Raw genomic sequence first — 16,356 nt, forward strand, 5'->3', positions numbered from 1 at the left:
AGTGCTTAACAAATACCATAAAAACAAAACAAAAAACTTGGGGTAACCATGGGAGTCCCTCAAGGCTCAGTTATGGATCTCTCCCATTCCCTTTCAACACTCATTTCCTCGAGGGGTTCATCTGCTCCGACGGCTTCAGCTATTCCCGGGTCTGTCATTTTGTCATTTTTGTACTGTGTGACCTTGAGTAAGTCACTTCACTTCTCTGTGCCTCAGTTACCTCATCTGTAAAATGAGGATGAAGACTGTGAGAACAGTGTGGGACAGGGACTGTGTCCAACCCAATTACCTTGTACCTACCCCAGTACTTAGTAGTGTTCCTGGCACATAGTAAGAGCTTAAGAAATTGATTCATTTATTCAGTTGTATTTACTGATGCTTATTGTGTGCAGAGCAATGTACTAAATGCCGGGAAAAGTACAGTACAGCAATAAAGAGAGACAATCCCTGCCTATAACAAGCTCACAGTCCGGGTGGGGGAGACAGACATCAATACAAGTAAACAGACATCAGAATAAATAAATAAAATGATGGATATATATATATATATATATATATATAAGTACAAAAGTGACAGTACTGGGAATAGCTGAAGCCATAGGAGCAGTGCTATGGGGTGGGAAGAGGGGGAAAGAGCAAAGGGAGCAAGTCAAGGTGATGCAGAAGTGATGTGGAGATGAGGAAATGTGGGGCTTAGTCTGGGAAGGCCACTTGGAGGAGATGTGCCTTCAGTAATGCTTTGAAAGGGGGTCAGGAGGTAATTGTCTAGTGGGTTTGAGGAAGGAGGGCTTTCGAGGCCAAAGGTAGGCTGTGGGCCAGCAGTTGGCGGCAAGACAGGTGAGATCTAGGCACAGTGAGATGGTTAGCACCAGAGGAATGGAGTGTGTGGGCTGGGATATAGTAGAGAAACAGCGTGGCTCAGTGGAAAGAGCCTGGGCTTTGGAGTCAGAGGTCACGGGTTCAAATTCTGGCTCCACCAATTGTCAGCTGTGTGACTTTGGACAAGTAACTTCTCTGTGCCTCAGTTACCTCATCTGTAAAATGGGGATTATGACTGTGAGCCCCAGGTGGGACAATCTGATCACCTTGTATCCCCCCAGCGCTTAGAACAGTGCTTTGCACATAGTAAGCGCTTAACAAATACCATCATTATTATTATTATTATTATTAGAGAAGTGAGGTGTGGTAGGAGGGGGCAAGGTGATAGAGAGCTTTAAAGTCAATGTTGAGGAGTTTTTGTTTGATTCAGAGGTGGATAGGCGGCCACTGGAGAGAAATACCACAGTTATTAGTTTTATTATTAGCACTTCTATGTGGGCAAATCCCAAATCTACCTTATCTGTCTCAACCTTTCTCCTTCTCTGCAGTTTCACATTTCCTCCTGCTTTCGGGACTTCTCTACTTAGCTGTCATTTGACCTCTGGTCCCCATCTTCTCTTCTGCCTGCATCTCCTTCCTCCTCCCCAACTTCAAAGCCCTGCTTAAAATCACATCTTCTCCAGGAAGCCTTTCCTGAATAACTTTTCATCTCCCCATTTGGAATGCGCTTCCTCTTCCTATCCAACAGACAGTCATTCTCCCCAGCTTCAGTGGCACATCTCTTCCAAGAGGCCTTACCCAACTAGGCCCTCGTTTCCTCTTCTCCTACTCACTTCTGCATCACCCTTGTTTTTGGATTTGCACCCATTATTCCCTCAGCCTCACAGCACTTATGTACATCTCTGATCCAGAGAAGTTTAGTAACTTGCCAAAGTCACACAGCAGGCCTTTGGTGGAGCTAGGACTAGAACCCAGGCTTCCTGACTCCCAGCCTCGTGCTCTCTCCTCTAGGTCAAGCTGCCTCTCAGGAAGTGAAGCAATGTGGCCTAGTGGCTAGAGCATAGGCCTGGGAGTCCAAAGGACCTGGGTTCTAATCCCAGCTCTGCCCCTTGTCTGTTGTGTGACCATGCGATAGTCACTTCACTTTTCTGGGCCTCAATTCCCTCATCTGCAAAATGGGAATCAACACTGTGTGGTCCACATGGAACAGGGACTGTGTCCAACCTCATTACCTTGTATCTACCCCAGTGCTAAATACAGTGCCTAGCACATAGTAAGTGCTTAAAAAATACCATGGAAAAAAAAGTCTTAGTTTGGCTGTGTGTTTCAACACTACCACACTTCCAAATGTGGGGCTCGACAATCACAACAATTACTAATCAATCAACCAGTGTTGTTGACGGCGTTGATGACGGGAAGTTGGATGTTGGGGACCCATCCCGTCTTGTTACAGCTCGCACAGATTTTTCCCACCACTCTAACCACCATCTTGTCAGAGAACGGAGCTTCCAGGATTTATGAACATGATTCATGAACTTTTATGTAGCCTCCTCGTGCTTGCTTATCTGTTAAGGCTTCCTAATGTTTTCCCTGCAAGAGAGCCAGTGATGCTCAAAAGACTGTGAGCTCATTAGGGGCAGGGATCACATCTGCTAATTCTCTTGTAATTCTCTGCTAATACTCCCCTAAGTGCTTAAAAGAATGCTCTGCACAGAGAGAGTGCTTAATAAATACCATCGATGGATTGATTGATTCCAGAATGCAGTGAAGCTATGGAGACGGGGTTGGCTGGGCAACATGAGATGGTAGATGCCAGTGCTCCCTGATTGATTGAAAAATATTAACCAATTAATAGTATTTATTGAGCACTTATTAGGTGCACAACACTGTACCTAAGTACAGCATACTGCTTAGGAGAGTATAGCATAACAGAGTTGGGAGACATTCCATGGCCACAACAAGCTTACAGTCTCAGAGGGGAAGAGAGAGAGGGAGCACACACTTGTGTGAAGACTGGATCCTTATGCTTTAGCTTTGCATAAAGCCAACTGGATTTGAGCACTGAATATTATTATTGTAGCAGGAGAGCAGCAAGATGAGGTAGGAGGGGGCAAGGTGATTGAGTGCATTAAAACTGATGGCAAGGAGTTTCTGTTTGATGTGGAGGTAGATAGGCAATTTCTGGAAATTCTTGCTGTACTAAACGCTGGGGTAGATACAAGCTAAGCAGGTTGGACACAGTCCATGTCCCACATGGGACTCACGGTATTAATCCCCATTTTACAGATGAGGTAACTGAGGCACAGAGAAGTTAAGTGACTTGTCCAAGGTCACACAGATAAGTCAAGGAGCAGGGATTAGAATCCAGATCCTCTGATTTCCAGGCCTGGGCTCTATCCACTAGGTACGCTGCCGCTCAGTTTCTGAGGAGCAAGGAGAAAAAGTTTTCTGTTTTATTCCATCTTTTCTTTTTATGGTATTTGTTAAGAGCTTACTATGTGCCAAGCACTGTTCTAAGCACTGGGGTAGATACAGGGCAATCAGGTTGTAATAATAGTAATAATGACGGCATTTATTAAGTGCTTACTGTGTGCAAAGCACTGTTGTAAGCACTGGGGAGGTTGCAAGGTGATCAGGTTGTCCCACGGGGGGCTCACAGTCTTCATCCCCATTTTACAGATGAGGTCACTGAGGCACAGAGAAGTTAAGTGACTTGCCAGGAGTCACACAGCTGACAGTTGGCAGAGCCGGGATTTGAACCCATGTCCTCTGACTCCATAGCCCGTGTTCTTTCCACTGCGCCATGCTGCTTCTGGGGCTCACACTTTTAATCCCCATTTTACAGATGAGGTAAGTGAGGCACAGAGAAGTTAAGTGACTTGCTTAAGGTCACCCAGCAGACAACTAGTGGCGGTGGGATTAGAACCCATATCCTCTGACTCCCAAACCCGTGCTCTTTCCACTAGGCCACACTGCTTCTCTTGTGTGGTTGAGGCAGTTATGCACCTGTAGTAATATAATAATAATTAATAGGTATGGTATTTAAGTGCTGACTATATGCCGAGCACTGTTCTCAGTGCTGGGGTAGATACAAGATAATCAGGCTGTACACAGTCCCTGTCCCTCGTGGGGCTCACAGTCTAGGTAGCAGAGTATAGGGTTTGCTCCCCTTTTTCCAGCTGATGAAACTGAGGGACAGAGAAGTGAAGTGATTTGCCCAAGATCATACAGCAGACTATTGGCAGAGTTGGGATTAGAACTCAAGTCCTCTGACTCCAAGGCTCAAGATTGTCTCCATAATACAATGAACACATCGCATGGTGGGAGACAACGGGCCGTGTGAGTGAGAGAACAGGTGACAGAGGGTAGGATTGCCAGAGAATCTGGGGCCTGAAATGGGGCAGGTTACAGCCTGGCGCAGAAGCAATAATCCTTCACCTTTGGAATTCACTGATTCATTATAGTTTGGGAGAAATAAGCCACATTTATTCTAAACAGGAAGAAGAAGCTTCTTGGAGAAATTAACACAGTAACAGATGATTCTGGCACTTACTGAGTGCTTTTTGTGTACTGAGCACTGTACTAGGTTCTTGGGAAAGTGCAACACAACAAAGTAGGTGGACATGATTCATTCAGTCATATTTATTGAGCACCTACTGTGTGCAGAGCACTGTACTAAGTGCTTGGAAAGTATAATTTGGCAACAAATAGAGACAATCCCTACCCAACAACGGGCTCACAGTCCCTACCTGCAAAAAGCTTACATCGTCTCTTGGCCACTGCTTTTGGTCCGAGGCTCCCATTTGAATCAGACAGTGGTGTTTATTGAGCACTTACTGTGTGCAGGAAGAGCACTGTACTAAGCGCCTGGAAGAGTGCAGTGCAACAGAGTGATATACCCATTCCCCACCCACAAGGAGCTTGGAGTTGAGAGAGGGTGGATATTTGAAATATCTCCTTTGTGTTTAAAGTAGGACTGCCGCATCATTGAACCTGTATTTCAGTCCTGACTAGAGCAGGAGGATGCTTGAAGGGACAGTGGGATGGATGGTTATATCTGCAGACAGCTTTCCTTCCCCTCTCGTAATGTGGGATAAAAAGACAAGCATTGCCATCACTGGGTCTGCCCAGAGGAGCAACCAATCAGCCCAGAGTTCTGCAGTGCCAGGTACATAATAGGAGCTTAACCAATACCACAATTATTCATTATTAATATTATTATGTCTCCAGCAGAGGATCCAAGTATTTTTTAAATGGTATTTGTTTAGTGCTTACCACGTGCCAGGCGCTGTTATAAGCCCTGGAGTAGATAAAAGCTAATCAGGTTGGACAAATTCATTGTCATATTTACTGAGCACTTTGTGCAGAAAGTAGAAAGTGCATAACAAATACAATTATTATTTAGAGGTGGTCACTGAAGTTGAAGCCAAGGGAGTGACCATAATGTGAGAGTCGAAGGGGTCCTGGAACAGAGCATAGAGGGACACCCACAGATAGTAATAATAATATCAATGATAATAAGAATGATAGTTGTTATTATTATTATTGAATTTAAGTGCTTACCAGGCACTGTACTAAACACTGGGGTGGATACAAGCAAATGGGGTTGGACACAGTCCCAGTCCCATGTGGGGCTCACAGTCTCAATCCCCATTTTACAGATGAAAGAACTGAGGTACAGAGAAGTGAAGTTACTTGCCTGAGATCACACAGCAGAAAAGCGGTGGAACCAGGAATAGATCCCAAGTTCTTCTAATTCCACTAGGCCACACTGCTTCTCGAGTAAGCAGATGATGAACGTGTCTCAGTTTTTCTCTGACACAAACTCAGTTTCAGAGCTGCTGTGCACAAAATGGGTCACTGCATGGCCTGCTTAAGGTCCTTAGCTGGAGAGAGGACAACCTACCCCAGCGCTTAGAACATTGCTTGGCACATAGTAAGTGCTTAACAAATAACAGCATTATTAATAGAGGAATGGGTGACAATGTGCTCACCAATCTTGATATTTCCTCACCCACATAGTCGTTGGAATCTTGACCGTGGCCTCATGTGGAAGCAAGGTGATCGTATGACATTAGCTGCACTATAGGATAGGAGAGTAAGCTTTTTGTGGATCAGGCCCATGTCTATCAACTCTGTGGTGTTGTACCCTCCCAAGAGCTTATTACAGTGCTCTGCACACAGTAAGCGCTCAATAAATACCATTAATTGATTGAAAAAACCCAATTCTGCAATCGAGTCAAGCCCTGGGAAGCGATTAGGGCTATTTTGAATGGGATCCTGTAACAATTCTTATCTTTCTTCTGTGTCCATAGAAGTGAGGGACCTTTCCCTAAACCTGGGTTACTTGTAACAGTCTTAGGCCAGCCGGATTTCATTTTTTCCCATGAAATTCAAAGTCTCAGTCCGCTGTAAGGAAGCGTTAACTTGGTTCTGATTCATCCACACCTAGGTTCTTAAAATAATGGTTTGAAGACTTGTTTGTTACTCGAGAGATGTTCTAAGCTTGTCTATAAACATTTCAGTTTCTTTCTCAGAAACGAAACCCCTAAATGAATCTTTGGAGGTTTGACTCAACTTACTCGAATTGAAATATCTGGAATTGGGTGGCTTAATGGTTGGCAAAAACACCTTCTAATTCCCAGTATTCAAATTTAAAACTTGTTTTCTCTGTGTGCAGTGAGTAAAGGATCAAGTTTGGATTCCATTCAGCATTCTGAAGAGAAGCAGGAGGCTCTTTGGGGAAAATAATATGTCTCAAAGATACAGATAATAAAAATGACATTATTGTTGGGGGGTGGGAATAGCAGAAGGGAGAAAGAGGAAGACTCACCCAACCCCTTCCTCCACATTCCTTCTCCATGCCCCTCCTAAATACCCCCTACCACTTCTGCAAGTAATAAGGTAGCTAAAAGTTGACTCGGGGCTACCGAGATGCATGCCAAAAATCAGTGAGAACAGCGGAAGCCTGGAAATAGCAAGGTGGTCTTAGTGGTATTTAAGCACTTACAATGTGCTAGGCATTCATTCATTCATTCAATCGTATTTATTGAGCGCTTACTATGTGCAGAGCACTGTACTAAGCACTTGGGAAGTACAAGTTGGCAACATATAGAGACGGTCCCTACCCAACAGTGGGCTCACAGTCGAGAAGGGGGAGACAGAGAACAAAGCAAAACATATTAATAAAATAAAATAAATAGAATAAACATGTACTAAGTGCTGGGGTCTTATGCCGTCGAGTCGTGTCCGAAACATAGTGATGCCATGGACACAACTCTCCCAGAACGCCCCACCTCTATCTGCAATCGTTCTGGTAGTGGATCCATAGAGTTTTCTTGGTAAAAATACAGAAGTATTTACCATTGCCTCCTTCTGCTCAGTGAACTCAAGTCTCCGCCCTCGACTCTCTCCCATGCCATTGTTTCCCAGCACAGGAGAGTTTTGACTTGTAGCAGATTGCCTTCCACTCGCTAGCCACTAGCCAGGCTAAAAATGGAATGGGGAGGCCTCTGCTTGACTCTCCCTCCCATAGCCAAGACTGGTAGAGTACTGGAAACTCTCCAGGTGCGACCCTGAGAGGGGGAGTGCCGAGGTAGATACAGGATAATCATGTTGGACACAGACCCTGTCCCACATGGGGCTCACTTTCCTAAGCCCCATTTTACAGATGAGGAAGCTGAGGCACAGATAATTTAAGAGAGACTTGCCCAAGGTCACACAGCAGGCAAGTGGCAAAACTGGAATTGGAACCGAGGTCCTCTGACTCCCGGGCTTTTTCTCTTTCCACTAAGCCACTCTGTTTTCAGAGTGGGTAAAAGCCAGCTCTTCCCTTCAAAGATCCTGCAGGCTATAAGGGGAATGCCGGATATACAGAATATCAAACTCCTAAGTAATTCAAACTATTTTCCACAGCAAAAATCCAAACAGGAAAGGAAATGCGTCTTCTAGAATCTCTGGGATATGATCTCATTTGTTTTATCAAGTCCTTCCAATTCTTAATCAAAGATCAGGGTTCATGGAAAATCTAAGCAAAATGGGTTTGGCTTTTTTTTCACTTTAAAAATAGCGAGAAAAACTATCTGAGTAAAAAATTAAAGGCTGTTTTTTTTCTAAAAAGAGATGAAGCTTCACAATATGAAGGCTTTAAATTTGTACTCTTTAGTGTAAGCTTATTGTGAGCTGGGTTCCTGTCCAGTGCTCTGTATACTGTTATCACTCAATAAATATCATTGACTCAGGGAAAAAACTGATCCCACAGTACCACTACTTAATAATAGCTTACTATGTGCCAAGCACCATACGAAACTTGGGGTAAATACTAGATAATCAGATGGGATACTGTCCATGTCCTGCAGTTCAAATTGGATGGAGAACAGATACTGAGTCCCCATTTGAGAGATGAGGAAACTGAGGCCCAGAGAGGTGCCTTGCCCAAAGTCACAAAGAAGACAAGTGGTAGAGTCAGAATAATAACTGTTATATTTTGTAAGTGTTTACTTCATGGCAAACACAGTACTAAAAGGTGGAGTAGATAAAAGATAAGCAGCTTGGCTTAGTGGATAGAGGAAAGGCCAGGATGTCAGAAGGACATGGGTTCTAATCCTGACATCCACTTCATTCACTCAATCGTATTTATTGAGTGCTTACTGTATGCAGAGCACTGTACTAAGCGCTTGGAAAGTACAAGCATAAAGAGAGACATCCCTGCCCAAAACAGGCTTACATTCTAGAGGGTTGTCTGCTGTGTGACCTGGGGCAAGTCACTTCACTTCTCTGGGGCTCAGGTACCGCATCTGCAAAATGGGGATCAAGACTGTGAGATTCTGTCTTACCTGACTGTCTTGTATCTACCCTACCTTTTAGTACAGTGCCTGGCACATAGTAAGCGCTAAACAAATACCGTAATCAATACTGTACTTTGCCAGGACTTTGGAAAGGTCAAGCCCCCACCGCTTGCCTTTTCTAAAACTTAGTCTCTTGGGTGGGGGTTGAGTAACTGACATGGTGCAGGTCAGCGGTGGGAAATTCCCTCCTTCGATCGGTGTCCGCCTATGCCTCTATTCAACTGTGCCGTATAATGGGTACAGCAAGAACCTGGGACTCAGAGGTCATGGGTTCTAATCCTGGCTCTGCCGCTTGTCTGCTGTATGACCTTGGGCAAATGACTTAACTTTTCTCTACCTCAGTTACCTCATCTGTTAAATGGGGATTGAGACTGTAAAGCCCCAGGTGGGACAGGGACTGTGACCAACGAGATAAAGTTGCATCTAGCCCAGCACTTTTTATGGTGCCTGACACATAGTAAGTGCTAAACAAATGCCACTGTTTTTATTATTATTAACTGCTTCTTGGTTGTGGTCAAGCAAGGAATTTCAACTGCTTTTTGTCCTTTCTAGGGGAGGGGAAGGGAAGCAAAGGGGTCATTCAGTTCTTCCTGAGCCTGTACGATTTAGGTCATCACCAATCTGACCCAAGTATTCCCCTGGACAGAGGGGAGAGGTGAAAGGGAATGGTTTGCCCCAGTTTGGGTCAATTCAAAGCTGTGAGGAGATGGTCATGTGTCTGAGTTTGCTGGTAGAGGAGGAAAGAGGTGTGGGTTTCAGGTCACAGAACTCCCAGGCCTGCAGAAAAGTGAAGCGGACATCCCACCTACCTCAACCCCCGTAATAAGGCCCCAGGGAGACTCTTCAAAAAGCCTAGGCTGAACCAGACTGGAGCTGGACACTGGGATGGAGAGACCATGAGTTTACATGATGCTTTGTGAATCTCAAAGGAGGGAGCTGTCTTTCACTAGCAAACATGTCATGGGATTCTCACAAAGCAGAAGCAGCGTGGCTCAGTGGAAAGAGCACAGGCCTTGGAGTCAGAGGTCATAGGTTCAAATCCCAGCTCTGCCAATTGTCAGCGGTGTGTCTTTGGGCAAGTCACTCAACTTCTCTGTGCCTCAGTTTCCTCATCTGTAAAATGGGGATTAAGACTGTGAGCCCCCCGTGGGACAAGCTGATCGCCTTGTAACCTCCACAGTGCTTAGAACAGTGCTTTGCACATAGTAAGCACTTAATAAATGCCATCATTTTTATTAAAGATAAGTGCTGGGCTGGAATCATAAGAAGGGGGACTCAGAGAGAGTAGAGGCAGGGTAGTTTAGTGGAAAGCATATGGGCTTGGAAGTCGGGGGATCTGGGTTCTATTCCCAGCTCTGCCTCTTGCTTTCTGCGTGACCTTGGGCAAATCACTAAACTTTCCCTGTGCCGTGATTTCCTCATCTTTCAAATGGGGATTAAATACCTGTTTTGCCTATTGTGAGCCCCATAAGGGACAAGGACTGTGTCTGATTTTATTACCTTGTATCTACCCCAGTGCTTAGTTCAGTACTTATAAATAATAAAAACCATTGTTATCAATATTATTGTTATCATCATCACCAGTGATGACAAAGAATGCCCCAGCTGCACCATGATAAAATAATTGTATTGGTAAACTCGTACTATGAGCCTTGCATTGTGTTAAGCTCTGCGGTAGATTCAAGATGAGCAGATGAAACTTAGTCTGTGTTCCACATGAGGTTCATAGTAATCTAATGGGGAGAGAGAACAGGTATCTTTATCCACTAATCTTGGGTCTCTTTGAGTCAGTATTAAAAGGCAAGATTCTCCCTGGGTCTATGGTATCATTATTATTATTATTATACACTTATGTGTCAAGCACTGTTCTAAGCTCTGGGGTAGATGTGAATTAGTCAGGAGTCCCTGTCCCACACTATTTCCCAGTCTAAGCAGGAGAAAGAACAGGTATTGAATTCCCAATTTACAGATGATATAACTGAGTCTCAGAGAAGTGAAGTGACTTTTCCAGCAGGCAAGCGGCAGAGCCAGGACTTGAAATCAGGCCCGTGCTCTTTCCACAAGGTCACACTGTCTCCCCACAGAGGATGTGGACTAAATTCAAAATGAGGGCTGCCCAGTAGCTCTTCCTGCCAGCCATTGTCTTCAGTGTGACTGGCAGCAGCTGTAGCAGCAGCAGTAACCGACATCACCTCACTAACTCTCGAACTGCAGGGCCAAGTGCTCCCGAGAGGCCTATATATTGGACTGCATTTACTGTCTTCCCACTGGAAGCCCCATCTTTTCCAAGAGGCCAAATCTTCCTGCTCCTGCTACTAAAAGATGAGCATTTAATTGGGTGAGGGAGTGGTCAGGTCTTATGGTGTTAATCCAGCAGGGTTTCTACTGTGTGTAGGCGGATGTGAGAGAAAGGATGGGGTCCACCATAAATTGTCTGTCTTCCAGAGAGTTCCAGATAAGTGCAGAAGGCCTCCTTCAGCCTCTATATGGAGAGAAACACAGACTAATGCCAACTCTCTCTCCGTTATTTGGGCAGTGATGCATTACCCATTCAGGGCAGGAGGGTCGTTAATCTTAGCCAAAGTGCCACTTCTGACTGGGATTGGGGAATTTTGATTTTCGATTAATGGTATTTCAATCAATAGTATTTACAGAGCGCTTACTCTGTGCAGAGCACAGTACTAAGCGCTTGGGAGAATACAGTACGACGGAGTTCCCTGCCCACAATGAGTTCACAGTACAGAGTGGGAGACAGACATGGGTAAAAAAATAAGTTATTTACAATATACAGTCCACGTCCCATTCCTGGGGAAGATTGAGAACAGCTGAACTGGTGGACTGAAATGTTTTCTTTGAGAACATCTGCTGGCTCTGTTGCCATTTGTGTAAAGAGCTGGCTGCAGGATTTAGGGAGGTCCATGTCAGATTTGCTTCTGGAAATCCATTTGTAGGGGGTCAGTCAAACCTCTGGTCCTGTGCTTCGGTGGGGCGGGCAGAGGATGCGAGGGGATTCCCAGAACAGCTGTGTGTGCCCAGAGTTTGTTGAGGGAAAAGTCTCCAGGTATCATCCACCACAGGGTTTTCTACTGGTGTCTGAGCTCAAGTTCATGCTAATCCATAAACAATAGAACTTGTTGTCAGAATCTCTTCGCTCCAGGATAGATGGAGGTATGGGAATGAAGACCTTTGGTCAGTTGTATCGGGGAAGGTGAAAGGGGGATTTTTTTTGGCATTGCAATTGTCCAAAAAATCAGAGAGCTCATACAAGCATCACCCTAAACTAAGCTAAAAGATTACAACCACGGGTCAAATGGATAGTCAAGCAGAATCCTCCTCCTACTGAGTGTCACATTATATGTCTAGCCCTGTCTCTCCCTCTAGACTGTAAGTTCAGTGAAGGTAGAGAACATTTCTACCAATTCTGTTGCATTCTATTCTCCCAAGTGCTTAGTGCAGTGCTCTGCACAGAGAAAGCACTCAATTAATACCATTGATTGATTAAGCATGATAATGATGACATTGACAGCAAAGGAACTCAACATCTTGCTTTTGCACATCTTGTCAGGAAACTTGTCCATGGGTGCAATAGATTTACAAAGTAACACCTTTCTAGCACTAATAGTCTGCTAGGGACCGACAACTATGTGAGGTTGACAATCCAATACTGATAACTCTACTTGCTATGAAATAAGACAGATTAATAGAAATCAAATAGTTTCAGAGACTGAAAATGCTGATAATACTAATAATAATGATGGCATTTGTTAAGCACTTACTATGTGCGAAGCACTGTTCTAAGTGCTGGGGGGGATACAAGGTGATCAGGTTGTCCCACGTGGGGCTCACAGTCTCAATCCCCATTTTACAGATGAGGTAACTGAGGCTCAGAGAAGTTAAGTGACTTGCCCAAGGTCACACAGCAGACATATGGCTGAGCCAGGATTAGAACCCATGACTTCTGACTCCCAAGCCCGGGCTCTTTCCACTGAGCCACGCTGCTTCTCATAATGATGGCATTTATTAAGCACTACTATGTGCAAAGCACTGTTCTAAGCACTGGAGAGGTTACAAGGTGATCAGTCTTAATACCCATTGTACAGATGAGGTAACTGAGGCCCAGAGAAGTTAAGCGGCTTGCCCAAAGTCACACAGCTGACGATTGGCAGAGTCAGAATTCGAACCCATGACCTCTGACTCCCAAGCCCGTGCTCTTTCCACTGAGCCACGCTGCTTCTCTGATGCTGGCAAAACTATTATAATAATATAATAAAACAAGAGCAATGGTAATAATGATGATAATAATAATAATAATGGCATTTATTAAGCACTTACTATGTGCAAAGCACTGTTCGGAGAACTGGGGAGCTTACAGGGTGATCAGGTTGTCCCACGGGGGGCTCACAGTCTTAATCTCCATTTTACAGATGAGGTAACTGAGGCATAGAGAAGTTAAGTGACTTGCCCAAAGTCACACAGCTAAATAATCATCATCAATCGTATTTATTGAGCACTTACTATGTGCAGAGCACTGTACTAAGCGCTTGGGAAGTACAAATTGGCAACATATAGAGACAGTCCCTACCCAACAGTGGGCTCACAGTCTAGAAGAACATGCTAAATAATGATTATTGTGCTATTTGTTAAGCTCTTACTACGTGCCAGGCACTGTACTAAGTGCTGGGGTAAGTGCAAGGTGATTGGGTTGGACAGAGTCCCTGTCCCAGATGGGTCTCACTGTCTTCATCCCCATTTTACAGAAGAGGTAACCGAACAGAGAAGTGAAGTGACTTGTCCAAGGTAGCACAGCAGACAAGTGGCAGTGCAGGGATTAGAACACAGGTCCTTCTGGCACCCAGGCCCGTACTCCATCCACTGGGCCATGCTGCTTCCCTATAGACATTTTTTTGAAATGATATTTATTAAGAGCTTACTATGTACCAAGCGCTTCAGGGCTGGGGTAGACTCAAGATAATCAGATTGGGCAAAGTCCATGTACCACCCGGAGCTCACAATCTTAATCCCCATTTTGTAGATGAAGTAAGAGAGGCATAGAGAACTTGTGACTTGTCCAAGTGGAGGAGTCAGGATTAGAACTCTGCTCCTTCGACTCCCAGGCCCATGCACCTTTCCGCTAGACCATGGCTGTTTCTCCCAATTATAAAATTGTGAGCCCTAGCGACTGGAATTAGCAGCATCGCTCACTGGAAAGAGCCCGGGCTTGGGAGTCAGAGGGTGTGGGTTCGAATCCCGGCTCCACCGCTTGTCAGCTGTGTGACTTTGGGCAAGTTGCTTCACTTCTCTTTGCCTCGGTTACCTCGTCTGTAAAATGGGGATTAAGACTGTGAGCCCCACGTGGGACAACCTGATCACCTAGTATCCTCCCCAGCGCTTAGAACAGTGCTTTGCACATAGTAAGGGCTTAACAAATGCCATTATTAGAGAAGCGGCGTGGCTCAGTGGGAAGAGCACGGGCTTTGGAGTCAGAGGTCATGGGTTCGAATTCCGGCTCCGCCACATGTCTGCTGTGTGACCTTGGGCAAGTCACTTCACTTCTCTGAGCCTCAGTGACCTCATCTGTAAAATGGGGATGAAGACTGTGAGCCCCACGTGGGGCAACCTGATCACCTTGTATCCCCCCAGGGCTTAGAACAGTGCTTTGCACATAGTAAGCGCTCAATAAATACGATTGAATGAATGAATGAATAAAGATTTTATGGGCTTACTGTGTGCAAATCTGCTATATTTGGGGCTCACAGCATGGCTCAGTGGAAAAAGCCCAGGCTTTGGAGTCAGAGGTCATGGGTTCGAATTCTGACCCTGCCAATCGTCAGCTTTGGGCAAGTCGCTTAACTTCTCTGGGCCTCAGTTACCTCATCTGTACAATGGATATTAAGACTGATTACCTTGTAACTTCCCCAGCGCTTAGAACAGTGCTTTGCACATAGTACTGCTTAATAAATGCCATCATTATGAGAAGCAGCATGGCTCAGTGGAAAGAGCCCGGGCTTGGGAGTCAGAAGTCATGGGTTCTAATCCTGGCTCCACCACTTGTCAGCTCTGTGACTTTGGGCAAGCCACTTCACTTCTCTGAGCCTCAGTGACCTCATCTGTAAAATGGGGATGAAGACTGTGAGCCCCACGTGGGACAACCTGATCACCTTGTATCCCCCCAGCGCTTAGAACAGTGCTTTGCACATAGTAAGCACTCAATAAAAACAATTGAATGAATGAATGAATAAAGATTTTATGGGCTTACTGTGTGCAAATCTGCTATATTTGGGGCTCACAGCATGGCTCAGTGGAAAAAGCCCAGGCTTTGGAGTCAGAGGTCATGGGTTCGAATTCTGACCCTGCCAATCGTCAGCTTTGGGCAAGTCGCTTAACTTCTCTGGGCCTCAGTTACCTCATCTGTACAATGGATATTAAGACTGATCACCTTGTAACCTCCCCAGCGCTTAGAACAGTGCTTTGCACATGGTACTGCTTAATAAATGCCATCATTATGAGAAGCAGCATGGCTCAGTGGAAAGAGCCCGGGTTTGGGAGTCAGAAGTCATGGGTTCTAATCCTGACTCCACCACTTGTCAGCTCTGTGACTTTGGGCAAGCCACTTCACTTCTCTGAGCCTCAGTGACCTCATCTGTAAAATGGGGATGAAGACTGTGAGCCCCACATGGGACAACCTGATCACCTTGTATCCCCCCAGCGCTTAGAACAGTGCTTTGCACATAGTAAGCACTCAATAAAAACAATTGAATGAATGAATGAATAAAGATTTTATGGGCCTACTGTGTGCAAATCTGCTATATTTGGGGCTCACAGCATGGCTCAGTGGAAAAAGCCCAGGCTTTGGAGTCAGAGGTCATGGGTTCGAATTCTGACCCTGCCAATCGTCAGCTTTGGGCAAGTCGCTTAACTTCTCTGGGCCTCAGTTACCTCATCTGTACAATGGATATTAAGACTGATCACCTCGTAACCTCCCCAGCGCTTAGAACAGTGCTTTGCACATGGTACTGCTTAATAAATGCCATCATTATGAGAAGCAGCATGGCTCAGTGGAAAGAGCCCGGGCTTGGGAGTCAGAAGTCATGGGTTCTAATCCTGGCTCCACCACTTGTCAGCTCTGTGACTTTGGGCAAGCCACTTCACTTCTCTGAGCCCCAGTTACCTGTTCTGTAAAATGGGGATTAAGACTGTGAGCCCCACGTTGGGCAACCTGATCACCTTGTATCCCCCCCAGCGCTTAGAACAGTGCTTCACACATAGTAAACGCTTAACAAGTGCCGTCGTTATTATTATTATTATATTGTACTCTTCCCAAGAACCTAGTACAGTGCTGTGAACACAGTAAGTGCTCAAAAAGTACAACTGATTGATGGCCAACATTGTACTAAGCACTGGAGAAGACATAGTGCAAACACATCAGACGGGGGTTTGTAAAGAGGGAGGGAGAACAAGTATTTAATCTGCATTTTACAGATGAGAAAACTGAGGCACAGAGATGTTTAGTGAGCTGATGAAGGTCATACAGCAGGCAAGAGAAGCAGCATACACGAGTGGATAGAGCATGGGCCTGGGAGGAAGAAAGACCTGGGTTCCAATCCCCCGTCTACTGGTTGTCTGCTGTGTGACCTTGGGCAAGTCATTTAACTTATCTGTGCCTCAGTTACTTCATCTGTAACATGGGGAT

General features: G+C 45.2%; 1 non-coding gene across 1 annotated transcript; it reads right to left on the bottom strand.

Moving 5' to 3' along the window:
• Window positions 1-7,266: 7,266 nt before the first annotated feature.
• Window positions 7,267-7,404, bottom strand: LOC119924752. Its single transcript, XR_005449448.1, has one exon. It is a non-coding gene; the product is annotated as a small nucleolar RNA SNORA7 (small nucleolar RNA).
• Window positions 7,405-16,356: the final 8,952 nt, after the last annotated feature.

Source organism: Tachyglossus aculeatus, chromosome 2 (assembly GCF_015852505.1).
Source record: "Tachyglossus aculeatus isolate mTacAcu1 chromosome 2, mTacAcu1.pri, whole genome shotgun sequence".
NCBI lineage: Eukaryota > Metazoa > Chordata > Mammalia > Monotremata > Tachyglossidae > Tachyglossus > Tachyglossus aculeatus.